We start from the raw sequence: 22,428 nt of genomic DNA on the forward strand, positions 1-22,428 counted from the left end.
TCAACATGGCTTTCGTTCACTGCGGCTCTGAAGAATGCACCAAATCCAAACTAGACTTGTTCCAAATAGTCCCTACGCAGACCAGCATTGAGAAAAGCATCTACATCGAGGTGCCACCTCTGTCGGCGGTTACGGAGTCTGCCCCCATTGACTTTTTTATAGCAGGGAATGGCATAGATTATATGGATTTAAACAACACACTGCTGTACCTGTGTTGCAAGATTGTAAAAGGAGATGGAACTGAACTCGACGCGGACGCTGAGATGGGCCTGGTGAATTACCCAGTGGCCTCTATTTTTAGTCAGCTGGATGTCACGCTCGGAGACCGCCTTGTAAGCCAAAGCAACAACTGTTACCCTTACAGGGCCTTTATAGAGTCAGTGCTCAATTACAGCAACGACACCCTCGCCATGCAATTTTCCGCTGGCCTCTTTTACAAAGACACTGCCGGACAACAGGAAGACACAGACTTGGATGGCGAGAATCTAGGGTTTGTGAGGCATGCAAAGCTGACCACTCAAAGCAGAACAGTAGAGCTTCTGGGTCATCTACACAGCGACCTGTTTTTTCAAGAAAAACTATTGTTGAACGGAGTGGATGTGAAAATTAAACTGACGCGCAGTAAAGATCCTTTCTGTTTAATGGGCAGCGGAACCAAAGGCTTTAAACTGCGCATTCTATCAGCATCCCTTTTTGTGAAGAAAGTACGGGTGGCCCCGAGTGTTCGTCTGGGGCACGCCGAGGCCCTACTTACCGCTAATGCCAAATACCCCGTGGACCGTGTGGGAATGAAAGTGTTTAGCATCCCTGCGGGCAGCAGGGTCAGTAACCAGGAGAACCTGTTCTTGGGACAGTTACCCAAAATGCTTGTCCTGGGGTTCGTGGATAACGATGCCTTTAGCGGAAGTTACGCTAAAAATCCCTTTCATTTTAAGCATTACGATATTAATTTTGTGGCCTTGTATGTGGACGGTGAGCAGATACCGACCAAGCCTCTGCAACCAGACTTCGAGGCAGGACGCTGCGTGAGAGAATACATGAATCTGGTACAGACGGCCGGTAAACACATGAAAGATCGTTCTCTGTTAATCGACCGTGAGGAGTTTGCACAGGGTTACACCATGTTTGCCTTTGACTTGTCCCCCGACCAGGAATGCGCCGATCACTATTCCCTGATTAAAACCGGGAACCTGAGAGCAGAAATTCGTTTTGGGAAGGCTTTAACCATTACCGTCAATATGATCACGTATGGGGTTTTTGACAACGTCATAGAGATAAATCAGAGGAGAAATGTTCTGTTTGACTACATGTGAACACGGACACCATGCAGCTCTCACGTGTCTTATCAACGGACCCTTACACGAAAAAGAATTTCTTAGACGTGTTTCCCTGCGATTGGCTCCCTAGCGGCAAGCTGTCTCAGAGACCACTAGGTTTGGTGGTCAACACGCATCCACACAACCAACTGGGTGAACACTGGCTTGCCGTGTATCTGGCGGAGCGTAACCTTGGAGAGTTTTTTGACTCATACGGGCATCCCCCAAACAGTGTGTTCTTTCCTAAAAGCATTATGAAATTTTTAAACAAAAATGCCACAGACATTGTGTTTCACAACAGACAATTACAAGACCCCAGCTCTGTCACCTGCGGCTATCACTGCGTGTTTTTCTTCCTCCATCGTAGCAAGGGTTTATCTTTTGACCAGATTTTAAAATTGTATTCAAATGACTTAGTGCAAAACGACCGGATGGTGATGAATTTTGTAAAAAATAAATTTAAATACTTGACCATGCCTAGCCTTGCTCAAAGCATGTTTCAACAAGCCCAGACATGCGTATCTTGCAATGCTTTTCATAGTCATGTTACCCAATAAAGCACCCCTGGTGAGGGGTTTAAAGACAATCGATGTTTGGCGTGGTTTTTTTAAAAAAACAAAACACAATGACCCAATTCAGAAATGTTTTATTTAAAGCAAAACATTACCAGTTTAAAAAAAAAATAGAACATGAAAAAGATCACAAACTGAGCCATTCGGCTCTTTTAGCCAATTTTCGTTTTTTAGATGGCAAAAAAGGGGTCACTGTTTCTTGGTCCACACCGGTGTCGGCGATCGAGGCCTTGAGGCATTCCAAAAGATCTCTGTTGGTCGCGTTGCCCATGGCGGAACTGAACATACCATCTTCCATCATGTGCCGCTTTAACAATCTGCTTAAGGGTTTATTTAAAAATTCTTTCCCCCGATCGGTTTGTAATTTTTGAGGCACGCGCCCTTCGCTAAAAATAGCTTTAAAGGCCTTGGTTACCTCCCCACTCATCTTGTCCCTTAGGCCTAAGGCCCAGGCATATTTGGATAGAATGTCTACCACTGTTAAGATGTACTTAAAATTGCTGTTGTGTTTGGAGAACCGGTGCATATCCACCAAATCTGCCTGCCATTCCGCATCCACATCCGAAAAAATGGTCTTGTTTCTTTTAAAACGTATTCGAGCCGGTTTGTGTAAAGTATAAGCATCCTGGTCCGAAAGCCAAGCTGTTACTTGTCTTCTATTTAAAGTTTTACTATGCTTTTTGGCCACTTGAAAAAGAGGGTTCACCCCGCCAAAGCTCCCAACTTCCCCGGGGGTGTAATATATTTTCTTTAACAGAGACGCCTCTGGAGACATGACTGTTACTGGTACCATCTTTTACTAACACAAGTGAGGGTGGGCAACATTCATATGAACACATTTAAATAAGTTTTATTAATCGCCTGGTTTAACACAACCTTTTACAACCGCCTGTAAAAATGGACGCCATGACTCCTAACATGAGGGTGTCTGTGCTGGTTCATTCTTCCATTTTGTCCTTTTCCTCTTGAGATCTGTGTCTCAGACATGAGCAGAAACAGCTGATGCATGATACATTTACTCCCACAGGGCTACCGATGTGTAAGTTCTCAAAGGCCTCCAGAAAGGCATCATCGAGCTGTCAAGAGATTTTTTCAAAAAAAGAAACAGCGTAAGCACCCCACTGCTTGGTTTTTGATTTACACAATCCCTGGTTCCTATCCCCCCCCATTACACACCCCCACCCCTGACCGTCACTTCTTAAACATTCATTTACCTGAGCCTTGTCTCTTCCGTTCATCTTGTCCACTAGTGACTTCCCCGAGCTGCGATCACCTTCCTCCTCCAGGGGGGTGGACAACAAGAGGCCATCACACTCATCGTGGGGCCCCACAAGCGGCTGGGTTTCAGGGTATCCATCAATGGCTGGGCCAAAGGGCTCCCCTCAATCGCCCCCTCCTCCTCCTCGGAACTGTCGCTGATGTAGCGCTTTCTCCGCGGTTTGTCGAAGGCCCTCGGGGCTAAAACAAAGTCCGAAGTTCTCACGGGGGTGGTGAAGGAGTCCATGTTTCCACGATTTGTAAAACACGTGCTCTTGGTAAAAGACAGCCTCTTCCGCCCGACGCTGGGACATATGGGGTGATGGTGCTGCACTCTGATTGGCAGAGGGGTCACATGCCCCTCTTCTGGGCGGTTCACCCCGTCCCCGAACGTGCCCTATTTTGGTTAAATCTGGTCTCTGGGCAGCCTGATTGGTAGAGGTCGGTGGGAGGAGTCGTTAGAGGGGTCACACGCGAATCGTTTCTGGTCGGGTCACCCCACCCCAGAACTCATCCTGATTGGTCAAATCTTCTCTTGGGGAGGTCCTACAGGGGCGAAACCCCTCTTGATTGGTAGAGGGTTGGGGGCGGAGTCGTTAGAGGGGTCACAAGACCCACTTCTGGACGGGTCACCCCTGCCCCGGAACTCACCCTGATTGGTCAAAGCTCCTCTTGGGGGAAGTCCTACAAGGGCAAAACCCATCCTGATTGGTAGAGGGTGGGGGGAGGAGTTGTTAGAGGGATCATATGACATACCTTGCTTCTGGTCACGTGGCAGCCTTGACCCCGGAAGTAATATCCCAGATGGGGGTGGGACTTCCGGTCAAGGGGCGGGTCAAGGGGTGGGGTTAGGGTTTGATTGATGGTAGGGCCCCCTTGAGCTGGGGCGGGGCTAAGGGGTCAAGGGGCGGGGTCAAGGGGCGGGGTTAGGGTTTGATTGACGGTAGGGCCCTTATACTACTGTTAGGGAATGGAGGAGAGAGGGAGATGGGATGGCTAGGAGACTGAAGTGGAAAGAGGGAACATCTGGGGTGGCAGGTGAATTAAAGAGCAGGAGACTGGGTGGGGTAGAGAAGTAGGAAGAGGAGGCAGATAGGGCAGCAATGGAGGTGGGGGCACTGCAGGCATACACTGGCAGCACTCCCACCCTAGGGGTCAGGGGAGGTTGACCTGTGTCCCCTTTGAATAGCTGGGGAGGGCCTGCATCTCTGGGTATGCACTGAAGGTTGAAGCAGACACAATTTGGGGCAGGCAGCCTCCCACTAAAGGCACAAAACTCAGAAGGTAACCAGCCCCCTCTCCCACCATGCAATGTATTATCATTATTAGAAAAATCCTGTGAAAATCTTGTGATCCCTTTAGCCCGCATCGTGAGTTTGATGCCTGATGGGCTGGCAGTACTCTACCTTGGAAGCTTTTCCCATGTTTGGTTTCAGACAGAGGACTGCACTCTAGATACCTCCTCTTCCCCTGGGACCTCCCTGCTACCTCTGTGCAGGGAGCTGGTCAGAGGGAGGCAGCCGGCAGGGGGCAGCACAGGAGAAGGCAGGAGCTCTACTCCCCTGCTGGTGGGAGGCTGGAAGTGCAGGGTCTAAACAAAAACCCAACCACTCTGCTCAGTGCTGAGTCTGGCTGGGGCAGGAATGAGTTGGGGAGGTGACACCCCCCACCCATCCCCATGGCACTGAGCCTGTACTCCAGTGCCCTTGAGCACAAACGCTTTGCTATGCCAAGAATGCTGCTAGGCCTAGGTAATTAGTGTTCTCGGCCCTACCAGTGGCACCATGGTTACAGCCACAGTGTGCAGTACAGGTGCAAGAACGTGATTGGCCAATGAGGGTTCTGAGCTGTGTGACAGCACTGTGAAAGCACGCCAGGCAGGGCTCAGCCTCGTTTGCCCTTACAACAAACAGGCAGACAACGCAGGACTTGTCTACACAATATCCTAACCTGCTTTAAAACTGGTTCATTTAAACTGGTTGGAGCTACAATGTTGATCAGACCCCAGGCAACCTGAACTGGTTACAACACCATGATCAGCAGGCCACCAGGAGTCTGGTTCCCATATGAGGCACATCAAACAGGCTCATGGTGACAGTAAAGACATGACAGCCCCCCAGAAGCAATCAGTCTCTCCATCTACTTGCACTTTTCACTGAGGTTAGCAAAAGCTACCATACTGTCAACCTTGTGGCTCACAACAGAAGGCAGGAGATGTGTGACGGCCTCAAACTGCCCAAACACGGACAAACTCCAGTCTTATTAAATATACAAGGACAACTTCTCTTAAAAATCTCCCATCCCAATGGCTCACACGTGACTGGAAGGGGAAAGGCTGAGAACAGGCTGGTGTAGCTATGGAAATTAGGCCCCCAAATGGTTGATCCAGTCCATTCTACTGCCAATTCCTCAGTGAACTGACAAGGACCTTCCTCATCTCAGCTTTCCCCATTGCCATCTCCTCCTATGCTAAACGAATTAGCCTCTGATGTGTTTCAGAGTAGCAACTGTGTTAGTCTGTATCCACAAAAAGAAAAGGAGGACTTGTGGCACCTTAGAGACTAACAAATTGTGAACCTTGACCAAGCTTCTTCCCTTAACTTCTTTTCATGACTCCTTCCTTTGTCCCCTCCTCTGACACGCCCCCTAGTCAGACCCAGAATTTTACAATTTACAGGATTCCAAAGGAATTGGGATCATGGACTAATGCTAGGCAAAGAGAAGAATGAGATTGCATTCCCCTCCCCTCCACCACTCATTAACTCACACCAGATGATGTGATAAGACATAGAGATATGCAGTTCTTTACACTGGGGGTCCCTGACTTAATTCCACCACACACAAGCAATCATGCTAAAGCTTTCAGATCCCTCTGAACACAGATCTGGCAGCCCCAGCGCATTCCCTCTGTGATTTAGCCATGCACTAAAGTCCCCTCCAATCAGTCGTTGATATGCAGCTCTAAGGCTTATTCCACAACAAAGGTGGAATAAAAACTCAATAAAAACCCACACACTGGGTTAATGGTCAGCATGTCATGGGCTCTATGTGTTTTAAGCTCAGCCTTCAGCTGAGGTGAAATGCATCCCCACTTGTGCAGGAGACTGTCAGGACTGGAGACTTGCACAGCACTAGCCAGAACTACATCTGCCAGTAGCCATGGCTACCAGCTTCTCCAACTCCTGCGGACCACCATCTCCACAGGCTGAGGGCCTGACACTATTATTCCTTCAAGGCATGAGCCAGGTCAGAATCTGCCCCTCTTCAGCACTGAGCTGTTTTTCATAGAGTATGTGACAGCAGACACATCTATAGAAGTAGAAAAACACAGGACAGTAGGTGCAACAAAGAGCAGTCTGCCAGGTCTGTCTGCAGCCATGTCATCTTGTGCTGTGATCACAACATAAGCTAAACAGGATCAGGCCTGGCTAGGCCTTTAAGAGACTCACAGGGAGATTTTCTTTCTGATGCTAGTAGTGATCCAGTGCCCCTGCATGGTGCTGACTATGCTGTCCTGCCTCAGCTGAGACCTAACACTGAGGTGTTGGCCTTGGTGTTCTGGCTAAATTACACTCTGCTGACCCCAGATCCCCCTGAAGTTCCATGGGGTCCAGAGTTCTCAGATATGGGCACCTACATTTAAATATGGAATCTAGCTTTAGCCTATGTACTACTTCACTTCCTGTCCTAACCTAGTGTTGCACATATCTTCAAACAAAAGGTGACACAGCCTAGTGAATAAAAGCCTCAGAGAAAAGAAAACCCAACAGCCCATCCCAGAATGGCCCTTAAATACAACAGCCTACCACAACAAGAAGGCTAAAATGGGAACCGGTGCATGCGAACACAACCAGATAAAGTGTTAATGAAAGCCTGACTGCCTTCATTTGCAAGTCAAGAAGGCTTGGAGATTTCTGTCTATCTCCATTCTTCATCCTGGCCTGCTTCTTCCTAGTGGAGGAAGAAGATGTGAGGAAGACCGCTGTGTAAGCTTGAAACCTTGTCTCTCTCACCAACAGAAGTTGGTCCAATAAAAGATATTACCTCACCCACCTTGTGCTGGAGGAAAAACAGCCAACAGGACAACCAGAAGAAGGATGACACCTGGCTTTTCAAGATGCTAGAGTCACTGTTTAGCCAAACCCAACCAGAAGCAAAGCACTCAGTATAGTAATATATTAGATGGGAATCTGAGGTCACGGCAGGCTCTCAGAAGGATTATCCATCATGAGAACATACACCTTGTATGCTACAGTAGACAATTTTATCTCTGAAAGTGACTAGCAGGGCTTCCTCAATAGCACTGAAAATTTCAGTGCACCTCAGAGGATCTAGCAAGAGTCAGTAAGGAACGAATACCCACCACCGATCATCTCCACTGCTGCTTGCTCCAGTTGCCCTAATGAATTGCGCATCTCATTTTTCCAGTCTCCAGATTCTGCTAATTGATTAAGCCTGCTCTGATGTCCGGCCAACAGTTGGAGGACAGATACATTTCCTGTTTACTCTCACAGAGACTAGAGATCAATGACAGGGCCAGCTTTCGAAAGGCAGTCACACTGTGGATGGTCCCCAGGGAGAGACAGGAATTGCTGCTTGGAGTGAAGGTATCACAGGAGGAGCTGTGACAGGTTCGGTCACAGAGACCCCCTTGGGACTGTCACCTGACATGCTGAAACTACCTTTGAGGCTGTTTTCCACTGCCAGCTTGAGACTTCAGAACCCTGTCTTGTTGAACCAGACATGCTATTCCACTGCAACACAGACCCAGGGTCTAAACCATGCCCCCAAAGCTGCAGACTTTAACCAAAACTGCTCAGCAGGTTTCCTATCTCCAGTACCCAGATACCCAGTTCCCAACGGGATTCAAACCCCAAATAAATCCATTTTACTCTGTATAAAGCTTGTACAGGGTAAACTCATAAATTGTCCACCCTCTATAACACCGATAGAGAGATATGCACAGCTGTTCGCTCCCCCAGGTATTAATCACTTACTCTGGGTTAATTAATAAACAAAAGTGATTTTATTAAGTATAAAAAGTAGGATTTAAGAGGTTTCAAGTAATAACAGGCAGAACAAAGTAAGCTACCAAGCAAAATAAAAGAAAACATGCAAGTCTAAGCCTAATACATTAAGAAACTGAATACAGGTAAATCTCACCCTCAGAGATATTTCAATAATAGTCTTTCACAGACTAGACTCCTTCTTAGTCTGGACCCAATCCTTTCCCCTGGTACAGTTCTTGTTAGCTCCAGCTCAGGTGGTAAGTAGGGGTTTTCTCATGACTGCCACCCCCTTTGTTCTGTTCCACCCCCTTCTACAGCTTTGGCACAAGGCAGGAATCTTTTTTCTCTCTGGGTCACCTCCGCTCCTTCTAAATGGAAAAGCACCAGATTTAAGATGGATTCCAGTACCAGGTGACATGGTCACATGTCCTGTGAGACCCCAAGCCTCCATTCTTTCTGGCCTGACTCACATGGACACAGGTAGGCTTACAAGTAAACAGAGCCATTCACAACAAATTGTCCTGGTTAATGAGAGCCATCAAGATTCCAAGCCACCATTAATGGCCCACACTTTGCATAGTTACAATAGGACTTTATATTTCTAGCTTCAGATACAAGAATGATACATTCATACAAATAGGATGAACACACTTAGGAGATTATAAGCTTTGTAATGATACCTCACAGGAGACCTTTTGCATAAAGCATATTCCAGTTACATTCTATTCACACTAATTCGCATATTTCCATAAAACATATGGAGTGCAACTTCACAGAAGCTACAACAACAAATCAGCATGGAGAGCCCAGAGCTCATAAGCAACCCTACAATAACAAACCAGTGTGTGTGGCTTTATTCATAAGCCACCTTGCAACAACAAAACAGCAGGCACAGCCAGGCAGTTCTGAGCAGCACAACAATAACTAGTAAGCATGTGCCACTTTGTTCACAGCTTAGCCTAGTATGCACAGCTATATGTTCATGAACAGCCCTTCCCAACACCTTCTCTCTGTGTGGAAGGTGCTCAGATACTATGGTGAGGGACAACAGCATAAAACCATAAGATGGATCATAACAAATCAATATACACAGCTTTGTCTGAAAACCACCTACAATAACAATCTGCCTAGCCCAGTGCTCATGAGCAAGCCTCCAATAACTAACCATGCACAAATGCATCCTCAGTGGCAGGGAAGCTAATATCAGCAAGGAATTATATTTCAGTCCCATGGTTCCAGAGGTGAAACTAAACTGCAGGTGACACCAGCTTTGGAATAGTTAAAAGCAGTGTGACTCCTTTCCGCCATAATAAGTTAAACTGAGTTCCCAAGACCAGCACTTACCCCCTTCCTCCACCCCGAAGGCTTTTCCAAACAAATCCCCTCTGACATGTGTCCTCAGCTCTAAACCCTTTAATGAGGAGGTACTACATTCCATGCTGTCCCATTTGTCTCTCCCTCCAGTGTCTCACTTCACAGGCAATGCTGGATTTGGGCTGGCAGCTGGCGAGGTGAGCACAGGGTTATCAGCAAAATGTGTGACAATTAAAAAACCTCTTCCTCCCAACCCCCACCTTTTCATCATCCTCTCCCCATCCAGCCACAGCTTTGTGCTGCCTAAGGGACAAACATAAAGCACCAGATCAGGCATGCGGATAAAAAACTGACCTGAGCTTCCCAATTATCATCAGATCAGAGGGGATAGTTGGGTAAGTCAAAAAGCTGAGCTACTGAATGTCAGTTCTCGTTGCGGAGGGTGGGGAACAGAAAGCTACTTTTAAAAAAATTGACAAGAAGATCTATGAATTTCTTCCAGTACAAGTAGGAAAACATTTGAGTATCACCATCCATATTATAACTACAGTCAGAGTCCCATTGCACTAGGTGCTGTACAAACACAGTGGGAAAAAAGACTGCCAAAAAGAGCTTTCAATGTAAACAGACAAGATGTACAAAGGAAGTGTTGTTATCCCCATTGTACAGATGGGGAACTGAGGCTCAGAGAGGCTAAGTGACTTGCCTGAGGTCTGTCAGGGAGTTTGTGGCAGAACTAGGAATTTAACTCAGATCTCCAGAGTTCTAGTCCAGTGTGTTAACTTCAAGGCCATTCTTCCTCTCAACAAAGCCATTAATCAGCTGTGCTTCCTCCTTTCTACATGCTCATCTGTTAGGGTTTGTCTACACAGGGTAATTGACCAGAATAGCTATTCCAGAATAGTGAGGGTTAATGAGATTACATCAAGAAAAACGTGCATTTGGTATAATTGTTCCTTATTTCTAGAGCAGTAGAACATCAGCACCCCAAAGAGGGATGAGTGCCCATTTTACAAGGCACTGCACAAATAAATAACATACTTAATTCCTGCTGCCCCCAGGGAGTTTGTTGCAAACTGGTAACATGATGAGGTCTCAGAGTAACAGCCGTGTTAGTCTGTATTCGCAAAAAGAAAAGGAGGACTTGTGGCACCTTAGAGACTAACCAATTTATTTGAGCATGAGCTTTCGTGAGCTACAGCTCACTTCATCGGATGCATACTGTGGAAATTGCAGAAGACATTATATACACAGACACCATGAAACAATACCTCCTCCCACCCCACTCTCCTGCTGGTAATAGCTGTTGAGCTGTGGAATGGTCTCCCTGAGAAGCAGCTGAAGCCCTGTCACTTGTGATGGGTAAGGTCCCATCATCCTCAAGAATCTGGTACACCTACCCTGGTACCTGGAGTCCCAGTTCAGTGCTCTATCCAGTAGATCCTCCGGATCAGAATGGGAATAGTTTACACTCACCCTGGAGGGCTGCACATGCACCTGCCTGACATATCAAGAGAGTGCTCCATTATTTGGGACACTGAATTAGAGAATGTGCTGTAGGGAATAAGCCTGCACTGATGGAAAGTTGGAGTGAATTGGGCCAAGTAGGTCCAAGTAGGATATGGGGAGTGTGGTGGATATGATATACCTTGACTTTAGCAAAGCTTTTGATATGGTCTCCCACAGTATTCTTGCCAGCAAGTTAAAGAAGTATGGATTGGATGAATGGACTATAAGGTGAATAGAAAGCTGGCTAGATCGTCGGTCTCAATGGGTAGTGATCAATGGCTTGATGTCTCGTTCGCAGCTGGTATCAAGCAGAGTGCCTCAGGGGTCAGTCCTGGGGCCAGTTTTGTTCAACATCTTCATTAATGATCTGGATGATGGGATGGATTTCACCCTCAGCAAGTTTGGAGATGACACTAAGCTGGGGGGAGAGGTAGAAACGTTGGAGGGTACGGATAGGATTCAGAGTGACCTAGACATATTGGAGAAATCTGATGAAGTTCAACAAGGACAAGTGCAGAGTCCTGCACTTAGGACGGAAGAATCCCATGCACTGCTACAGGCTGGGGACTGACTGTCTAAGCAGCAGTTCTTCAGAAAAGGACCTGGGGATTACAGTGGACGAGAAGCTGGATATGAGTCAACAGTGTGCCCTTGTTGCCAAGAAGGCTAACAGCATATTGGACAGCATTAGTAGGAGCATTGCCAGCAGATCGAAGAAGTGATTATTCTCCTCTATTCGGCACTGGTGAGGCCACATGTGGAGTACTGCGTCCAGTTTTGGGCCCTCCACTACAGAAAGGATGTGGACGAATTGGAGAAAGTCCAGCGGGAGGGCAACAAAAATTATTAGCGGGCTGGGGCACATGACTTATGAGGAGAGGCTGAGGGAACTGGGCTTATTTAGTCTGCAGAAGAGAAGAGTGAGGGGGATATGATAGCAGCCTTCAACTACCTGAAGGGGGATTCCAAAGAGGATGGAGCTAGACTGTTGTCAGTGGTGGCAGATGACAGAACAAGAAGCAATGATCTCAAGTTGCAGTGGGGGAGGTCTAGGTTGGATATTAGGAAAAACTATTTCACTAGGAGGGTGGTGAAGAGCTGGAATGGGTTGCCTAGGGAAGTGGTGAAATCTCCATCCTTACAGGTTTTTAAGGCCTGGCATGAAAAAGCCCTGGCTGGAACGATTTAGTTGGGGTTGGTCCCCTGCTTTGAGCAGGGGGTTGGACTAGATGACCTCCTGAGGTCTCTTCCAACCCTAATCTTCTATGATTCTATGATCTTCAAGTTCTCTGATTTTTTTAATTCCACTACAGATCACATGGTGCCAGATTTCCAGGACTCGGCACCCATCAATGAGGCCAGACTTTCCAAAGAGCTCAGGTCCCATTTAGGCACCGAAATAAAGCCATATTTTCCGAAGGACCTTGGCACTTAATGTGTACCCAATGCGCTGGGCTCTTCAGAAACTCTTGTCACTTATTGAGATGCTGAAATGGAAGTGGACTTGAGAAAATCTGGCCCAGTGGTGGGCATTACAGTTCTTTGAGAATTCTGGCCTTAATGGCTGCTGCCCATGCAGTCATGGGCTATCAGCAAAATGCATTCAGATCCCAGCAGTGCCAGCAGCAGTGTGAAAACACAGCTATATTCTCTACCCAAGAGGCAGATATCTTGGTTCTGTGAAAGAGATGAAACTCTTGCCTGAAGAGACATTGATTGTGACTTCCAGTGGAGATCTAGTGGGAAATAAAAGAGAACGAGAATTTTTCCAGCGCATGGAGAGACAGAGTGAAGGACACAAAAAATAGTTGGATTTGATATTATGATTCATCTTTCTTTCGTCTCGTCAACACACTGTTTGCCATCAACAAATTACATTTCCTCCCCTTTTAGCTGGTGCTTCCCCCTGGCTTTTCATTAGCTGTCGATGAGAAGGAAGGTTGGTCTCATGGTTAAGATATAGTAATGGGGACTGAAATCCTGGGGCCTGGTTCTTCGTTTTGTAGTTCATGTACCTATCTATTTAGGTACTTACCTGGCCCTCCTCACCACAGGATCTGGATTTGTATCATCACAACAGTCCTGTGAGGAGGGCTGGATTAACTCAGCACTGGGCCCTAGATGACCACAGGGTTACACTGATGCTCAAGTTTGTGTCTCTGCCTCCCTCCCGCCCCCTGAATATGGTCCCTAAGCACATGCCTAGTTTGCCTGAGTGTTACCTGACTGTTAATCCAGCCCTGTATGTGAGGTAGGGGAGGGTTATCCCCCGTTTACAGACAGGTAATTGAGGCGAGGTGTCCATTAAGTAATATACCCAAGGCTGCACAGAAAGTCAGTGGCAGAGCTGGAAATTCAAGCCAGGTCTCTGGAGGCACAGGTCACTGCTCTTCTCATTAGACCACCCTTCTACCTGATCTGAACAGTAACAATTTACTCTCACTTTGCACCGGGGTAGACAACTGGGCATGAAAGCTTATGCTCTAATAAATGTGTTAGTCTCTGAGGCCTGGTCTACACTTGGAGTTGAGGTCGAATTTAGCAGCTTTAAGTCGATTTAACCCTGCACCCATCCACATGATGAAGCCCTTTTCTTCAACTTAAAGGGCTCTTAAAATTGATTTCTTTACTCCACCCCCAACAAGGGGATTAGCGCTGAAATCAGCCTTGCCAGGTCAAATCTGGGGTAGTGTGGACACAATTAGATGGTATTGGCCTCCGGGAGCTATCCCAGAGTGCTCCATTGTGACCGCTTTGGACAGCACTCTGACCTCAGATGCACTGGCCAGGTAGATAGGAAAAGGCCCGCAAACTTTTGAATCTCATTTCCTGTTTGGCCAGCATGGCAAGCTGCAGGTGAGTGCAGAGCTCATCAGCAGAGGTGACCATGATGGAGTCCCAGAATTGCAAAAGAGCTCCAGCATGGACCGAATGGGAGGTACAGGATCTGATCACTGTACGGGGAGACAAATCCGTGCTATCAGAACTCCGTTCCAGTTTTCGAAATGCCAAAAAATGTGTAAAAATCTCTCTGCGCATGAAGGACAGAGGCCATAACAGGGACCCGAAGCAGTGCCGCATGAAACTTAAGGAGCTGAAGCAAGCCTACCAGAAAACCAGAGAGGCAAACAGCCACTCCGGGTCAGAGTCCCAAATATGCCGCTTCTATGATGAACTGCATGCCATTTTAGGGGGTTCAGCCACCACTACCCCAACCCTGTGCTTTGACTCCGTCAATGGAGTGGGAGGCAACACGGAAGCAGGTTTTGGGGACGAGGAAGATGATGATGAGGAGGTTGAAGATAGCTCACAGCAAGCAAGTGGAGAAACTGGTTTTCCCGACAGCCAGGAACTGTTTCTCACCCTGGACCTGGAGCCAGTACCTCCCGAACCCACCCAAGGCTGCCTCTCGGACCTGCCAGGCGGAGAAGGGACCTCTGGTGAGTGTACCTTTTTAAATAGTATACGTGGTTTAAAAGCAAGCATGTTTAATGATTAATTTGCCCTGGCATTGGCGGCCAGTACAGCTACTGGAAAAGTCTGTTAACATGTCTGGGGATGGAGCAGAAATCCTCCAGGGACATCTCCATAAAGCTCTCCTGGATGTACTCCCAAAGCCTTTGCAAAAGGTTTCTGGGGAGGGCAGCCTTATTCCGTCCACCATGGTAGGACACTTTACCACGCCAGGCCAGTAGCACGTAGTCGGGAATCATTGCAGAACAAAGCATTGCAGAGTATGTTTGCTGGCGTTCAAATAACATCCGTTCTTTATCTCTCTGTGTTATCCTCAGGAGTGATATCATTCATGGTCACCTAGTTGAAATAGGGTGCTTTTCTTAAGGGGACATTCAGAGGTACCCATTCCTGCTGGGCTGTTTGCCTGTGGCTGAACAGAAATGTTCCCTGCTGTTAGCCACATGGTGGTGGGAGGCAAAATGTGACCTTGTAACAAAAGCACATGCGCTATGTATGTAATGTTAACAGCAAGGTTCACTGTGAAACAGTGTACCCATTGTTCTATAAAATGTGTCGTTTTAAATACCACTGTCCCTTTTTTTCCTCCACCAGCTGCATGTGTTTCAAGGATCACAGTATCTTCTCCTTCCCAGAGGCTAGCGAAGAATAGAAGGCGAAAAAAAGGCAGTCGTGATGAAATGTTCTCTGACCTCATGCTGTCCTCCCACACTGACAGAGCACAGACAAATGCGTGGAGGGAGACAATGTCAGAGTGCAGGAGAGCACAACATGAACGCGAGGAGAGGTGGCGGGCTGAAGAGAGTAAGTGGCGGGCTGAAGAGAGGGCTGAAGATGCTAGGTGGTGGCAGTGTGATGACAGGAGGCAGGATTCAATGCTGAGGCTGCTGGAGGATCAAACTAATATGCTCCAGCATATGGTTGAGCTGCAGAAAAGGCAGCTGGAGCACAGACGGCCGCTACAGCCCCTGTGTAACTAACCGCCCTCCTCCCCAAGTTCCATAGCCTCCTCACCCAGACTCCCAAGAACGGGGTGGGGGGGCCTCCAGCTACCCAGCTACTCCACCCCAGAGGATTGCCCAAACAACAGAAGGCTGGCATTCAATAAGTTTTAAATTTTTTAAGTTTTTAAGTTTTAAAGTGCATTGTGGCCTTGTCCTTCCCTCCTCCCCCACCCATCCCGGGCTACCTTGGCAGTTATCCCCCTCTTTGTGTGATGAATTAATAAAGAATGCATGAATGTGAAGCAACAATGACTTTATTGCCTCTGCAAGCAGTGATTGAAGGGGGGAGGGGAAGGCGGTTGGCTTACAGGGAAGTAGAGTGAACGGAGGGGCGGGGGTGTTCATCAAGGAGAAACAAACAGAACTTTCAAACCATAGCCTGGCCAGTCATGAAACTGGCTTTCAAAGCTTCTTTGATGCGCACCGCGCCCTCCTGTGCTCTTCTAACTGCCCTGGTGTCTGGCTGCGTGTAACCAGTGACCAGGCGATTTGCCTCAACCTCTTACCCCGCCATAAACGTCTCCCCCTTACTCTCACAGATATTGTGGAGTGCACAGCAAGCAGTAATAACAATGGGAATATTGGTTTCGCTGAGGTCTAAGCGAGTCAGTAAACTGCGCCAGCGCGCTTTTCAATGTCCAAATACACATTCTACCACCATTCTGCACTTTCTCAGCCTGTAGTTGAACAGCTCCTGACTACTGTCCAGGCTGCCTGTATATGGCTTCATGAGCCATGGCATTAAGGGGTAGGCTGGGTCCCCAAGGATAACTATAGGCATTTCAACATCCCCAACAGTTATTTTCTGATCTGGGAAGTAAGTCCCTTCCCGCAGCTGTTCAAACAGACCAGAGTTCCTGAAGATGCGAGCGTCATGTACCTTTCCTGGCCATCCCACGTTGATGTTGGTGAATGTCCCTTGTGATCCACCAGTGCTTGCACTATTGAAAAGTACCTGCTATGTACTCGCTGACTTGGTGCTCCGGTGCCAAGATAAGGATATGGGTTCCGTCTATTGCCCCACCACAGTTAGGGAATCCCATTGCAGCAAAGCCATCCACTATGACCTGCACATTTCCCAGAGTCACTACCCTTGATATCAGCAGATCTTTGATTGCGTTGGCTACTTGCATCACAGCAGTCCCCACAGTAGATTTGCCCACTCCAAATTGATTCCCGACTGACCAGTAGCTGTCTGGCGTTGGAAGCTTCCACAGGGCTATTGCCACTCACTTCTCAACTGTGAGAGCTGCTCTCATCTTGGTATTCTGGTGCTTCAGGGCAGGGGAAAGCAAGTCACAGAGTTCCATGAAAGTGCCCTTACGCATGCAAAAGTTTTGCAGCCACTGGGAATCGTCCCAGACCTGCAACACTATGTGGTCCCACCAGTCTGTGCTTGTTTCCCGGGCCCAGAATCGTCGTTCCATGGCATGAACCTGCCCCATTAGCACCATGATGCCCACATTGCCAGGTGGTTTGAGAGAAGTCTGTGTCCATGTCCTCATCACTCTCGTCACCGCGCTGACATCGCCTACTCGCCCGGTTTCACTTTGCCAGGTTCTGGTGCTGCATATACTGCTGGATAATGCGTGAGGTGTTTAATGTGCTCCTAATTGCCAAAGTGATCTGAGCGGGCTCCATGCTTGCCATGGTATGGCGTCTGCACAGAAAAAAGGCGGGGAACGATTGTCTGCCGTTGCTCTGACGGAGGGAGGGGCGGCTGACGACATGGCTTACAGGGTTGGCTTACAGGGAATTAAAATCAACAAAGGGGGTGGCTTTACATCAAGGATAAACAAAAACAAGTGTCACAGAGAATAGCCCCCTCAAGGATTGAACTCAAAACCCTGGGTTTAGCAGGCCAATGCTCAGCCCACTGAGCTATCCCTCCCCTGAGTATTCCAGGCAGGACTGAATCTCCATTAAGCTTTTCAAGGTGCCCCTGACAGATCTCACCGAAATGATTGTCGGCCGTTGATTTCATGGAGGGAGGGAGGGGGGAGCAAATGAATACAAAACAAATCTGGTCTATTTTTTGTTTTGATCCACTCCATCTATCTCTTACATCTTAGGCTGGCAGCAGACGGTGCAGTAGGACTGCTAGCCCTCTTCATCTCCTGGCTGCTCAGTAGAAGTTGGTGCAATACGATTGCCGGCAGGACTAAAGAGAATGACCTGGTCGATTCACTCCTATTTATGTCCCGGTGCCCATGTCTGCCCAGACGCTCCTGACCGACCTCACCGAGGCGGCCAAGAGCACCTAGGACATGATGACGATGGTTATCAGGCCTATTGCACCATCTTCTGCCACAAGACAATGAGCTGCTACTGTGTAGCAATGCAGTACTGCGTCTGCCAGCACCCAGGAGACGTACGGTGACAGTGAGCTGAGCGAGCTCCATGCTTGCTGTGGTATGGCGTCTGCACAGGTAACCCAGGAAAAAAGGCACAAAACGATTGTCTGCCATTGTTTTCATGGAGGGAGGGAGGGCCTGACGACATATACCCAGAACCACCCACGACAATGTTTTTGCCCCATTAGGCATTGGGATCTCAACCCAGAATTCCAATGGGCAGTGGAGACTGCGGAAACTGTGGGACAGCTACCCACAGTGCAATGCTCCGGAGGTTGATGCTAGCCTCGGTACTGTGGAAGCACTCCGCTGAGTTAATGTACTTAATGCACTTAGAGCATTTTGTGTGGGGACACACACAATCAACTATATAAAAACGATTTCTAAAAAACTGACTTCTATACATTCGACCTAAGTTTGTAGTGTAGACATACCCTAAGGTGCCACAAGTACTCCTGTTCTTTTTGTGGATACAGACTAACACGGCTGCTACTCTGAAAACTGGGCAACAGAGACTCTGGCCGCTGGGTTCTATTCCTAGCTCTGCCATGGACTTCCCCTGAGACCCTGAATGATCATTGGACCTCTCTGTGACTCAGCTCACCATCTGTAAAAAGCGGAGAATATGTCCCTACTTCACAGAACATGCTCACCAAAACAGTCTCGAGGTGGAAAATGCAGTTTTGTCAAAACCAAAACGTTTTGCAGGAACGTTACAAGATCAATGACATTTCTGACGGCAGAGTCTCAATAACTTGTTTCAATCCTCATTTTGATTCAATACTGTCAAATATTTGTAGTGTATTAAAATATTAATTCTATTAATATACATATTATAGTGATTATATTTAATATTAAATATGATACCTTGTATTATAATGTTTTGACATTATGAAAATTAAATGTTTTGATAATTCCAAATAAAGTTTTGTTAGTATTTTTGTTCCAGGGGAAGTTTTGAAATTTTTGCTTTTCATTCTGAGTCAGGACAAAATCCAATTTCAGAAGGTCAGAATTTCCTGCAGAATGAAAACTCCAGGTTTCAGCCCACTCTTCCTGTAAACTCTTTGGGACTGGGACTGTCTGTCATACTGTGTCTGCACAGTTGCATCTAGCACAATGGGGCCTGTGACATTGCACTCCATATGCTTTAAGAAAATATGATTATAAATGTGAATATGATGTAACTGGAATATGCTTTATGCAAAAGGTCTCTTGTAAGGTATCATTACAAAGCTTATAATCTACTGAGTATGTTCATCCTATTTGTTTGCATGTATTATTTCCATGTCTGGAGTTAGGAGAATAAGATATAAACTTGTATTACTAATGTAAACATGTTAAGTGGAAGCCATTAAGGGTGCTTCAGGATCAATGAACTGTAAATGGCTCTGTTTACTTGCAAACTTTCCTGTATACTGCTGGGCCAGCCCAGGAAGAATGGAGTCTGTGGTCTCACAGGACATGTGACCACGTCACATGATAGTGGAATCCATCTTAAATCTGGTTGTGACATTATTGACAGAATCTGTAACCGTATAGATCGCTGTTGCAACCACTGTTATATATTTGCAGCAAATATTGTATAAAGGTTGTTGTGTAAGTGGTCTATGGAGAGGTTATGGGTTGCTGGTTATGATTATGCTGTCTATATGTGTGTCTCATTTTTGTAGTTGAAGCTATGAATATTGGCTCTATACTGTCTGTAGTTCAAACTTATGCTATGCTTCTGGGTGACAGCCCAGACAAGTTGGTGTCAGCTCTGCCTAACCTGCTTGGTGGCCCATTAAGGACCACCAGCTATACAAGTGACCCATTGAGAGAGGGCAGATACACCCTGTGACTCAGCAAAGTATGCAGGGACTTGCCCAAATGACTCCAAACTACATTTTGCTGTAATTTTCCACAGTAAGAACAAAGAGGTGTTCTTACACCTGGAAAAGACTATAAAAGGCTGGTGCCTCATCTTCATCTTGTCTTCAGTCCTGCTTCTTACCTCTGGAAGAACTTTGCTACACTGAAGCTTTGAACAAAGGACTGATCATAGAATCATAGAATATCAGGGTTGGAAGGGACCTCAGGAGGTCATCTAGTCCAACCCCTTGCTCAAAGCAGGACCAATCCCCAATTAAATCATCCCAGCCAGGGCTTTGTCAAGCCTGACCTTAAAAACTTCTAAGGAAGGAGATTCCACCACCTCCCTAGGTAACACATTCCAGTTATGACAGCTGATGACCCATCCCAGCTGTGGACGTACTCCAGAGACTTGATTTGAATCTGCAGTTTATTCCATCACTGCTAGAAGCCTGAACCAAGAACTTTACCTGTATGTAATTGATTCCATTTAACCAATTCTATCTCTCATCTATATCTTTTTCCTTTTATGAATAAACCTTGAGATTTTCGATTCTAAAGGATTGGCAACAGCGTGATTTGTGGGTAAGATCTGATTTGTATATTGACTTGGGTCTGGGGCTTGGTCCTTTGGGATCGAGAGAACCTTTTTTCTTTTACTGGTGTATTGGTTTTCATAACTATTTGTCCCCATAATGAGTGGCACTGGTGGTGATACTGGGAAACTGGAGTGTCTAAAGGAATTGCTTGTATGACTTGTGATTAACCAGTGGGGTAAAACCAAAGTCCTCTCTGTCTGTCTGGTTAAATGGAATCAATTACATACAGTAATAGGGAACTGGGTGTCCGGCTGCTGGAGAGGTAACCTGCTGAGCTGTTTTTGGTTAAAGTCTGCAGCTTTGGGGGCGTGGCCCAGACCCTGAGTCTGTGTTGCAGAAGGCTCGCATGTCTGGCTTAACAAGACAGGATTCTGGAGTTCCAAGCTGGCAGGGAAAACGGGCTCAGAGGTCATTTCAGCACATCAGGTGACAATTCCAAGGGGATCTCTTGTGACCGAACCTGTCACAGGGCCCTTATCTCAGTAAGGACTTCTGGGCACAACTGCAATAATAAATACTGTAGTAGCTATAATAATAAGAGCAGCTCAAATAGCCCTGACACTTCCCAGGAAGCTTCCAGCATTCCAGTGCCTCAGGGACAGTGGTGAAAGGGTTAATAGTTAGAGCATACAGATGTAGAGTACCTGTCTTCCCTAACATCCTTGGGAGCATTATGCTGCAGGACTGCAATTCAAAGCTTTTGAAATGAAGGGTGAGGCAGATCGAAGGGTATAAAGAGAAATAAAAAGAGAAGGGGGCCCTTGTATGGATCAAACAAGGCTGATTGATGTTCGTCTCGGACAGAGGGGGGTCTCAATTCCATCTCAACCCCAGCCCCCACCTCCCACAGACAATCACCAACACCCCGACATTCCAGCTAGGGCATGTCAATGACAGGGAACAGTTCAGACAAAGATTACCCCACACTGAGATGCAATACCCCAGATAGCCTACCCACACACACACACCAAAAACCAAACAGTCTTCCCTGGCCCCACAAACCATACCCCAGACAGCCAACCCCACTCCCACAGGCTATACCACAGACAGTTTACCCTGTTCCCACACAACATATCCCAGACAGCCTAACCCACCCACACACCATACCCCGGACAGCCTACCCACCCCCACACACCACCTCCATATGCCATACCCCAGACAGCCTACTCCATCCCCACACACCAGACCCCAGACAGCCCACCCTACCCCCACCCCACAGTACTCCAGATAGCCTACCTTACAATCATACACCATACCCCAGACACCCTTATCCACCCTACAAACCATACCCCAGACAGCCTACCTTTCTCCGACACACCATGACCCAACCTACCCACACCATACACCATATCCCAGACAGCCTATCCTGCTCCCACATACCATACCCCTGACAGGCTACTCTGCCCCCACACATCATACGCCAGACAGACTACCCCCACACACCATACAGTGGACAGCCTACCTTACCCCCCACACCAATATACCAGACAGCCTATCCTGCTCCCACACGCCATAGCCCTGACAGCCTATCCTGCCCCCCCACACCATACCCCGACAGCCTAGCCCGCTCACACACACCATACCCTAGACAGCCTACCTTTCTCCGACACACCATGACCCAGCCTCCCCACCCCACACCCATATCCCAGACAGCCTATCCTGCTCCCACACACCATACAACTAACAGCCTACTCCATCCCCACACACCATACCCCAGACAGCCTACCCCACACACCATGCCACTACACCAGACAGCTTACCCTGCCCACACACCACCTCCACATGCCATTCCCCAGACAGCCTTCCCCACTCCCATACACGGCACCCCAGACAGCTTACCAAACTCAAAAACCACAACCCAGGCAGCCTACCTGCCCCCACACTCCATATCCAGACAACTTACATGCCCCCACACATCACCTCCACATGCAATATCCAAGAGAGCCTACCCCAACCCCACACATCATACCCCAGACAGACAGCCCCACTCCCACAGGCACTCCCACTCCCATCATACCCCAGACAGTTTACCCTGCGTCCACACAACATACCCCAGCCTAACCCACCCCACACACACCACAACCCAGACAGCCTACCCAGCCCTCACACAACACACCACAGACAGCCTACCCTGTTCCCACACACCATACCCAAGAGATCTTACCT

The 22,428-nt window shown here is 47.5% G+C and overlaps 1 protein-coding gene and 1 long non-coding RNA gene across 2 annotated transcripts in view; both read right to left on the reverse strand.

The window, feature by feature from the left end:
• Positions 1-22,428, reverse strand: part of LOC122461940 (coiled-coil domain-containing protein 33-like) — a 172,113-nt gene that overhangs the window by 109,823 nt on the left and 39,862 nt on the right. The window lies entirely within an intron of this gene.
• LOC122461941 lies at positions 2,725-3,715 on the reverse strand. The gene is made up of 2 exons (XR_006284217.1): positions 3,103-3,715; positions 2,725-2,964 (listed from the first exon to the last, which is right to left on the reverse strand). It is a non-coding gene; the product is annotated as an uncharacterized LOC122461941 (long non-coding RNA).

Source organism: Chelonia mydas, chromosome 10 (genome assembly GCF_015237465.2).
Source record: "Chelonia mydas isolate rCheMyd1 chromosome 10, rCheMyd1.pri.v2, whole genome shotgun sequence".
NCBI classification, from domain to species: Eukaryota; Metazoa; Chordata; order Testudines; family Cheloniidae; genus Chelonia; species Chelonia mydas.